We start from the raw sequence: 11,763 nt of genomic DNA, 5'->3' as shown, positions 1-11,763 counted from the left end.
GTTTACGGGGTTGAAGCAGGTGCCCAAGAAACAGGGGCAGTAAAGGCCTTCAGAGCCTACTACCATTTTGATAAGAAGTAGACAAAATGTTCAGCTGAAGACTGGTATTAACTTCATGGTTAGGGGCAGACACCTCAGTATGTTGTAAAAGAAATCATAATCGTGTATTCGTGGAGTCCATTTCAGGTTCTTATATAGTATGTCAGCATTATACCTCTGTATTTACATGTGAATGTTGTGTTTTTTAAGTTGAGTTCAAGTTCAAGTTCAAGTTCGAGCTAGGATGAGCTGAATGCTATATCTAAGTGTAATATACTCTGGTGATGTATTTCCCCAAATGGCAAATTTACTTCAAATCTGAAACAGACAAAAATATATCTTTGAGGCCCTCTGCTGGAGGTGCTTATTCCACATTATAATTTTCGTTAATTTTCAGTGTTAAGGCTCATTTACATGGCATCACGGCACAGCATTTACAAGATATCTAGTCTGTGATTGGTCAGTGCGCGCAGAGTGTTAATCAGTCACGGTTTAGATATCGCGTTAATGCTGCGCCATGATACCGTGCCAGATACGATATAAATGCACCTTTATACTTGTTATGCCTGTGCCCATTGAAGACATGTTTCTGGTTCCTTTATGTAAAGAATTAATCATCATGTACCAACTTATTGATTATTTTGTCCTTTGAGAAGGTCTACAGCTAGTTTACATTACTGGTTAAGAAAATTATGACTTGAAGTGTCATCATTCCACTGCATGCTTTATTTTCCTATCATGTAAAGTTTTACATGTGTACAAGCTCTGCATGCATAAAGACAGTCTATTTCAGTGTATAAAGGAAGTTTGAAGTAACAACTCAATTTCATGTGGTTTATTTCATATGGCCATATATTTTGCAAAGGGTGTTCTATAAAACCAAGGTTTACAATTTATGTGATGTAAGACTTTGCTGGAATATAAATGTAGAGCAACCAAAATATTGACCTTGCTATAATCTTGTTAAAATACTTGTGCCTTCACATGGGAAGGATATTGACCATATGTTAGGAAAGAAACACTTGTACTTTGTGCGGTATCCTTGTTTTGATTTTTGTGTTTAGAAATGTTTAGATTGGACCAACATCGAGAAATGAGTTTTAAATGTTGTGACTGAAGCTTTGAGAAGACCTAGAATCAGAGTGTCGTTCCATTTGGTTCCAAACTTTAATCCTATACCAGAGACTGGAAAGGAAGTGATGTATAGCACAAGATGCTTTTCATAAATCACAGTTTATTTTAGTTTTACATGGAAAAGAAAGGTTGTGACAAGTTGATCGCAAGCTTTATTTTTTCTACCATCAATGACCATGTAAAGTTCTGCATGCGTGTTACATGCTCTGCATGTAAGCACAGTCTAATCCAAAGTTCCAGAAAAAGAGAAGTTGCAAGTTTATTCCAATGTTACAGAGAAAAAGAAGTTGTATAAGTAACAACTCAATTCCACGTTGTTTTCCTTATTTCATGTAGTTTAAAGTATAACATACTACCAGCTTTTCGTGTATGTTTGTTATGTTTTATTTCTGAGAAGATGAATAGTTCAGCTCAAAAAAAAAATTGTTTACCTTCACAATAAAGGTAATAACGATATATATTTTTTGTCATGTGTTACTTATTTGGGTTTTATGTCGCAAACTATTTTGGTCTGTAGCATGCACTTGCTAGCTTGCCTTGTCAACTTCAAATGTACCATGAGAATGTGCAAGTCACATTTCACGTGTTTGTTATGTCATGTATATCATACTGTACTTTTAAAATGAATTGTACATTGCAAATACGTAAGCAGGCCGACCAAAATTGTTTTGCCACAAAAGTAAAAACGAATTTACACTTTCCTCGTGTTCTCCAGAATGGTCAATTGGGAGTAAAATTGAACTTACACATAACCCCGATCAAAATGGACACATGGCCAAAGATGGTTAAAAATCAGAATAGTCATCTGGGATTAAAATCAAATTTACACATAACCCCGATCAAAATGGACACATGGTCAAAAATGAGTAAAAATAAAATTACTCAATAATAAAGCAAAACAAATTTTACTCTTCATTGGGTAAAAGAGGAGCTCAAATATGATCAAACTTTTACTCAACTAGGAGTGGTTAAAACTTTACTCAATTCTGACCATGTGGCCGTTTTACTCAATTTTTAGTGAAATTTTTCTTAGAGTGCATGTGGCACGAATGACGGAGACTGTGGGTTTGAAAATCTTCATGACCTGCCCAATCTTTCACCACCACCAGGTTTGGAGGTAACATTCTAGAATGAATTGATATCAAATAATTTGAGATGAAAAGTCTCAGATAAGCAACTTGTATGCCAACTGCTTTCCATTTCGTTTATAATTTGCACTTTTCTTTTCAAATGAGAAAACATGCATGTTCTATTCACATTATTATTTTATATTTGGTATGATTTTGTTACAGCTGTGGAAATCTTCAGCGAGAAGCCGTACATCAAGGTAAGTATTCTGATTTTAGTTCAATTTAATTTATCCTTAGTTTGATATGTCACCATGCTTCTGTTTTCACAGGCATTTAAGTTTAACTTCTCTTTCTCTTATTTTTTATTGTCACGCAGGATACTGTATAGTTCAATAGTTCAATAGTTTATTTATTTCCATCATCACAAAGAAAAGAAAAGAAAAAGTTGACATAATCCAAAGTGATACAATTTTTTTTTCATTTCTCTTACACTCGTCCGATAAAGGATTTTTTTTTTCAATACAATATAAATTATACACGAATGATGTCGTAAAAAAGAAACAATGCACTTTGTCATGGCAACAAAAATAGTAAATAATCACAATGATGGAAAACAGTGTTCCACTAAAAAAGCCACGCTTGTAAAACGTGGAACACTGGAACAAAACAACAACAGCACCAATTTGTTATACCAATAAGACATATTCATTTTAAATTCTTCTATATACTATTGTACATTTTACTCATTGATATAATGATGTTGATACTATGAACAATACTTACTAGGATTTTAGGATGCAAACGTATGAACTATATAACATATCACATTTGTGGCACAGACACTATGGGGCCAGGTGTGCCAGGAAAATTGAACGGAAAGGAAGATATGCTATCGGCCACAAAAAAACATAACGACGACAACAACAACAACAACAATAACACAATACACAGAAACAACAGAATTTGAGGAAATGCACTCAGACAGATACTGGACAACGAAGAACGAGGAAAAAGGAGCAGGGAAGAATAGAGAAGGAAAAGGAGAGGGATGGAAAAGGTCTGTGGACACACTACAAAATCTCAAGGAAAAGTGAAACATGACGGGTTTTTTCATTGAACAGAATTAACTGGTATATCTAGAAAACAAATATTGTTTGAGTTTATACTTAAATGTAATTAACTTCACAGATTCTTTTAGATCATTATCTAAGCTATTCCAAAATCTGGGTCCGGTATAAACAAATGTATTTTGAGTGTGTACAGTTCTAACTAAGGGAAGATGAAATTCTTTAGATTGTCTAGTGGGATAGTTATGTACGTGGCTGTTACGGTGAAATAAAGAATAAAATATTTTGGGTAGATGATTGCAGTTGTAATTAAACATAAATTGACCAAGTTGAAACAAATACAACTCTTTTATTTTCAGAATTTTGTGCTCAAGGAAAAGCTTGTCAGTATGTGCTCGGATATGAAGGTTAAAAACGATTCTGAGCGCCATCTTTTGCAGAAGAAAAAGTTTATCTAACAATGTCGAATATGTATTCCCCCAAGCGAGAATTCCGTAATTCAAGTACGGCAATACCAAACTTGAATAAAGCGTAATCAAAGCCGAAGAAGGAAGATAATATTTCAATCTATTCATTATGCCTATGTTACATGCAATTACTTTACAAATATTGTTTATGTGACACTTCCATGATAACTTATTATCAACACAAACACCTAAGAATTTAATAGACGAAACCTCTTCTAGGGGAGTAGTGTCAAATATAACATTACCTGGTAATCTATCTAAAGAATTACTGAAAAACATATACTTTGTCTTCTCAATATTCAGTGACAATTTATTTGCATATATCCATTGTGAGACATTCTTCAATTCATCATTCACTGTACTAATCAAAGTATTAGGGTCAGGGTGGGAATAAAAAAGATTGGAATCATCCGCGAATAATATGAAAGAGAGTTTATCTGAAGATCTATAAAAATCACTAATGTAAACTATAAATAACAGTGGGCCTAACAAACTTCCTTGCGGAACACCACATTCTATTTTCTTCATAGAAGAATCAAAACTGTTCACATGTACATATTGAAATCTGTCAGATAAATAACTCGTAAACCATTGCAAGGCTTTTCCGCGAATACCATAATGGGATAACTTAGAAAGAAGTATACCGTGATTAATCGTATCAAAAGCCTTTGAGAAGTCCAGGAAGATGCCTATTGTATGCGAAAATGTATCAAGTGCATGTGTAATCTTTTCCACAAAGGTAAGTAAAGCGTGGGTGGTGTTGTGATTTTCTCTGAATCCAAATTGAAAATTCGTAAATATATTACTCATATTGAAAAATTTTACAGTTCGGATATGTACTATTCTTTCCAAAATTTTAGAAATTGAAGTTAATAACGATATTGGTCTGTAATTATTGACATCATTTTCTCCCCTTTCTTATATATAGGTATAACTTTGGCAGTCTTCATTTGACTTGGTACAAGCCCAGTACTAAGTGATAGATTAATAATATATACTAAAGGATCTATTATTTGAAGAATTGTATTTTTCAACAAATAATTATCGATTCCATCACAACCTGGGCTTTTCCCTTCTTTCAAATTATTAATAATATCAATAACTTCTTCATTATACGTAGGGTCCAAAAATATAGTTTTAGGATTAGGTATATCTAAAAAATCAGAAAACACGTTATTAGATGAAGGGATACTTTGTGATAAATTTTTCCCAATCGATGCAAAAAAATCATTAAAAATTTCGGCCATACCAGCAGGTACATTGCTTGAGGTATTACCCCATCGTACTTCTGAAATACTAGATGCATCATTAGATGTATTCATAACATCTTTTATTGTTTTCCAAGTATTCTTAATATCATTTTTATATTTCATTATCTGGTTGACATAAAATTTTCTCTTTTGTAAACGCAATAAATTAGTAAGCGTGTTTTTGTAAGTCACATATTTTTGTCTGTTTTTATCCGTAGGGTTACTCCTGTATTTATAAAACAAATTATTTTTTTCTATTAATCAATCTTAAAAGTGATTGGGTTATCCACGGGAGTCTTGGAGTTCTTTTATAAGAACTTTTCCTTGTGCAAAACGGAATATGTTCATCAATTTTAGAAGTGATAATTTTCATAAAATAATCATAACACAAATCAAGATCGGTATTGTTGTATACAAAAAAACAATCAACATCTTTTAAACTATTTTGCAAATTAGTAAGATTATAGGCCGTAATCTTACGACGTCTCTGATAATTATTTTGCCTAGGAGATAACTTAATTGGCACTTGTGTAAAGATTGGATAATGATCAGAGATGTCAGATAAAACAATACCAGACTCGGGAATTGGGAGAATATTACAAAAAATATTATCAATCAAAGTGGCAGATCGGTCAGTAACACGGGTCGGCTTAGAAATTAACGGTAATAAAGAAACAGACATTAATGTTTCTACAAATTCTTGCGAAATATGTTGGGAGTTACATTTCATAAGATCAATATTGAAATCACCCATTAAATATACATGTTTATTTGTAAAAATAGAGTTCTGCATTAAATTTTGTACATACAACAAAAAATCATTCGGATTCGATCCAGGGGGTCTGTAAACAACTCCAATCAGTATGTTTTTCCCATTCGGGTTTACCATTTCAACAAAAAGAGATTCAACTACATCAGTCATGACATTCAATTCTTCGTGGATAGAATATTCAAATTTGTTGGGGATGTATAGACCCACGCCACCACCCATTCTTTCTTTTCTATTTCTGTACACGAAATCAAAGCCGGATATAGAAAATAAATGACTTATATTGGGAGTCAACCATGTTTCGGTCAGACCTATAACAGAACAGTTATTACCAGAGTTTTCTAAAAATAATCGCAACTTATCAAAATTTCTACTTATGCTTCGTATATTCAAATGAGCTAACAACAGATTGTCATCATCACTATTCATAACATATTGTTCATACTGATTTACAGTCAGATAAACACATGATGAACTTTGCACAGGATCTTCAGGATCAAAATTATATTCAAATTCTTGTGCTGAAGCATTAAGTTTGTTCGATATGTATGCTTCATATAAGGTGGAAGTTTTGTTTTCCTGCGCGGACGTAAAAGAGCGCCCAACTGTATCATAAAATTCATCATCGTTCACAGAGTTGAAAACAAATGTTGGATTAGCCATAAGTATAAAGAAAATCACAGCGGAATCGACAAAAGTTCCACTTAGACCTAGACCTGGAGATTGTAGTTATGTAGGAATGTACAGACCTGGAAGAAGAGAAAGAGAAACGCATATACACAAACATGAAACACATACAAGAAACACACACATGAAGCATAGACATGAGACACAGACAAGACACGAGAAACAACAAGGACGCAGACAAGACATAGCCGATGATATCAAATTGGGCACACACGTCCGTGGCCTGTGTCTGCTCTGCCAATACAAAACGAGGCATAAGCAATAATATCAGCATGGATTTAACAACAGACTGCATTTGAGTGAGGGGGCTCCCTTGATATTCAAAAAATATCATTTTCATACGAGATATATTCACGTGCATAATTCAAACTATCAATATGAATTTTTATAGGTTATTTGGGGATCAGGAGAGAAGGAGAGATACGAAGGGAGACACGAATAGAACTTTGATGTTTACTGTATGCACCTACACTGTAGTTTCTGATATTAATAGTAAGTGCCTATTGGCCATAATAAAACAATAAGTGTCATATAGTACATAGTATATAGTACATAGATTACATAGTACATAGTACATAGTACATAGATTATCATTTGAAATGAGCGGATGCGAATTTTTAGTCATGTTTTGTCTATCATTTAATTTGAAACTGTTGATAATGTGTTATCATAAAATTCCAATAAAGTTTGCTTTGTTCAGTGCTATGAAGGAAACAGAATAAGGAAAATAGATGAAACATGAACCTTTTTATAAAAATTATATGAATGACATCATTCACATGTCACACTCATTGAACTTGTCATTGAGCAGTCACCAGCACCAGGTGTTTGTCACTTGGTTGATATCAGTCTTATATCTTGCAGCATTTTTTTTGTTTTTTTTTTGTTTATTGTTTTTTTTTTTTTCAAATGGAGTTTCTCTACTCTGGTTTAAGCAGTTCAACAGAACTCATGATGAGTTTCATGATTTTTTATTTAATCTACCAATACATGTTTATTTTTTTTGCCTTAATTTCATTTGTATAGTCTACTCTGCACAGTCAAGAAGCCAGAGTAAGGAAGCGATCAGCTAATCCACATCTTTGGAAGCAAAACGTCCGCAAGGAAAAAACAAAACAAGGGTCAGGAATACATGAATGTAGGAGGCAAGAAAGTTCCTGCAAGGTCTGTAAAGGATACCTGTAAGGATACATGCTACCTAAAATGCTCATCCAAGTACACAAAAGAGGAAAGAGAATCTGTCTTCCTTGATTACTGGAGCACAGGCGACAGTGAACGACAGCGAGACTTCATTTGCAGGAATGTGCTACTGAGACCCTCAAAAAAGAGCAGGGAGACCATGGAGACAAAACGTCATCGAAGGCTTTACTTCCTTCCCATGAAGGGTACCAGAGTACCAGTTTGTCAGAAGTTTTTCCTCAACACATTAGGCATTGGAGAAAAACTGGTGCGGTACACCACTATGAAAAGTGAAACAGCCGAGTTCAGTGCACCGGATCAGAGAGGGAGGCATGCACCAGCCATTATGACGCCGAATCACGTAATCCAGCATGTGCGAAAACACAATGAAAGCTTCCCCACCGCAGAGTCGCACTGCTGCAGGAAAACATCAAGGCGACAATATCTGGCGGCGAATTTGAACATTGCCACAATGTACAGGCTCTACTGCGATGAGTGCAGGGAAGAGCAGAGAGAGCCCTGTTCGTCATTTGTGTACAGACAAGAATTCTGCAGAAATTATAACCTTCACTTTCACCGACCGAAGAAGGACCGCTGCAACAAGTGCACAATGTACGAAAATCTAAGCAGCGAAGAGAAGACAGAACATGCAGAAGAGCACCAGGAGTATCTTGACAGAAAAGAGAGAGCGAGGGAGGAGAAAAGAAGGGACAAGGAGAGGTGCTACAAGGATCCCACATTCAAATCCTACACTTTTGACCTACAGCAGACCCTGCCAAGTCCCTCGTCAAATGCTAACCTCTTTTATTATAAGAGGAAACTGTCCAACTACAACCTCACTATTTTTGACCAAGGCACAAGAGATGTCACCTGCTTTCTCTGGTGCGAGACCGAGGGCAAAAAAGGATGATGCGAGGTTGGAACTTGCTTGATGAGGGCCTTGCTGACAGTTCCAACTTCAGTGAAGCATGTTACTCTCTTTTCTGACTGCTGCGGCGGTCAAAATAGAAACAGATTCATAGCAGCCATCCTCGCGTACATCACGCGCACAAGCCACATCGAGGTCATCGAACAGAAGTTCCTAGAGTCCGGCCATGCTCATATGGAGGTCGACTCCATCCATTCGGCCATAGAGCAAGCCCATCAGAGAGTCGATGTGTACCATCCCCGAGAATGGGTTAATATCATCAAGATGGCGAGAAAGGCAAATCCCTACAAGGTAGAAGAGATGACACATGACGACTTCATCAATCTGAGGGAGCTAGAAAGTACCTTGTTCACGAATACAAAGGACACCCAAGGAGACACAGTGTACTGGATGAAGATGAGAGTCATTCGTTACCAGAAGGAGGATCCAACAACCATCCTGTTCAATACAGATATGGCGATGACTTCCGCTGTCTTCGCGTAAAGTCCACCAGGTAGTTCAAAGACATCCTTCTGCAGAACATGTATGCCACCACACTCCCTTTGAGCAGCGTCAAGAAGGCTGATGTTGTGTCACTTTGTCGGGCTGGGTGATCCCAAGGGCATACCACTGCTACTACCTCAACCTTAAGTCGGTTGACGAACAAGATGAGCTGTCAGATCTAGACTGTGTTGAAGTGGAAGAATTAATTTGTGAGACTGTCAGGTGTTACATGTGTTAGACACAAGGAACTCTGTCCCAAATAGCATATCACTCACACACACACACTCTCTCTCTCTCTCTCTCTCACACACACACACACAAACAAACACATACACGCACACACACACACAGGAACACATTCAGACTCAAGCATGTTTGAACTGTGCTGAGATTTGGTCAAGGTAGGTATAATCCTCCAATCACTTCAGTTATAAGAAAAATGCCTACATTAAAAAGTGAATGTCAAAGATTACGGCTTGTTTCTTTCTAGTCACCTACACCCCGCATCATAAGAGTTGTTATTGTTACAGAAGTAACAATTTGCAAGAACAAATCCTTACGCAATAACATTTATTGTGAGAAAAAAATAGATAAGATCCATGAACCTGGTTTCATTCAAGATGATTATGTTGTTGCAACTTGTTATCAATTATTGACAATGATCTTTAGACAAAGGGACCTTTATGCAATGTTAATTTCTTCTTTGTTGTTGGAATTGTTTCTTTTAGATATGGAATATCAAATCAGAATATCAGCCTAGTCTAGGTCTTACTCAGTAATCCTTACAAACATGTTTCAGCTTGCTGAATGTTCACATTCCTAGAACTAGGTTCAATTGGATGAATGATTAAAATGTCAGAGTGCAAGTATTTGGGGAACTGATGATTTTTACTTGACTTTTGAACCTTTTATACAATGTAAGTTTATGCATTGAGTAATTTTCAAGGTATTGAGAAAAAGTATAATTTCAGTATCAAATGGGAAAATAGCATTATCTAAACCTGACCTTTGACCTTTGACCTCACAGTTCCAAAGAAAATCACTGTTAGGTTGAACATGCATAAATATGTAAGTTTCATGATGATACCTTGAGTTACTTTTTGAGATATGGATGAACAAGTGCAATTCAGCACTTTCACTTGACCTTTGACCTTTGACCTTTGACCTGACCTTTTGCAAGAAACTTCCCACAGAATATATATTGGGTAATACATGCATACATCAAGTTTAAAAAAAAAAAACCTTCAGGCATTGCATAAATACAAGGAAAGTAGTGATATTTTGAGGAGTTGACCTTGACCTTTGACCCCTGACCTTTGAACCATGACCCCCAACTTCCCTAGATAATCACTGCCAATTTGAAACAAGCATATATACTAAGTTCCATTAAGATACCTTGAACCATTTGCGAGATCTGGAGAAAAACATGAATATTCAACCTTTTTTTCACAAAATAACCTGAGACCTTTGACCCCGTGACCCTAAAATCCAAACAAAGTATTATCCCCCCAGGATATACCCTCATACCAAGTTTGATGTAAATCCACCACACGGTTCTTGAGATATCGACAAAAACAAAACGGGACGGACGTACGTACCGGACGGACGGAAACCCGAAAACATAATGCCTCCGGCCACTTCGTTGGCGGAGGCATAAAAACATATGGATGTATTAATATTTAGGGTTTTGTTCATAACTTTTGGTGTCCACCAAACATATACAAAATAAATAACACAATTTCAGTTGATATTGCAATAGCTGTTTTGTACTATAGCATTCAAAAGAGATCAGAGTAACAGTCCAACAATTAAAAATGTTTTTATTCCCCATTACTCTGATATTCAAAATAAGAGCTATCACTTGCAACATCACTTGAAATTTTAGTGTCCACAGTTATGAACATAATACAGCCTTATTCTGAATAATGGAAAAACATTTTCTAAACTTTTGTATCACCAGGGATTGCTTTCATAAAAATATAAGAAAATATTACTTCACATAAGCATTTTACATGTTTTTTTTTTTCCATCAATTACCAAGGTGGACATGGTTATGAACAAAAGAGTTATGAACTTCAGATTCATTTTTTTTTTTCAATATCAATGTCAAAGTTACGTAGCTATTTCTTCACAATAAATTCTGAACTATTCTGTCTTTTTCAGCATAAAAACACAAACTACTAATGATTTTATGTGTTGTATACGTTTGTACTACACATTGCTTTCATCTCTTCCTTATGTTCTTAACCTGGACACCACGTCCAACAGTTATGAACATAACGACAACTTCATAAAATTATTAAAACATTTATCTTAAAATAAATCTTGTAAAATTAATTTGATTTTAAGTCATTATTTCTTTAGTTATGATGCATAAGAATAATCTGTTTCTTTAAAATAACGATTAGTAGTGTCATACAGTTAGGAACATAATTTTTGACAACAGCAAATTCTTACAGTGAAAAAGAATAAGAATGATTACAATTTTAGTTATGTTATACGTTGGTCCACTCCATTGCCTTTGTTTATTGAAATTTTGTTAATGGGGATATGACATCAATTCAGGGATGTTTGCTAAATTTCTTCAGCACAGGTCACAAAATCTTATGTTCATAACTATTGTCCATAATGGATTCAATCACTATGCTTTGGTGAAGATGCAAATCCCTGAATTTCTGGTATATGATGAT

Source organism: Diadema antillarum, unplaced genomic scaffold, assembly GCF_040938485.1.
Source record: "Diadema antillarum isolate AM-2024a unplaced genomic scaffold, OU_Dant_1.0 seq00000316_RagTag, whole genome shotgun sequence".
Lineage (NCBI taxonomy): Eukaryota > Metazoa > Echinodermata > Echinoidea > Diadematoida > Diadematidae > Diadema > Diadema antillarum.
The sequence above is the reverse complement of the archived record's forward strand: the minus strand, read 5'-3'. Positions refer to the sequence as shown.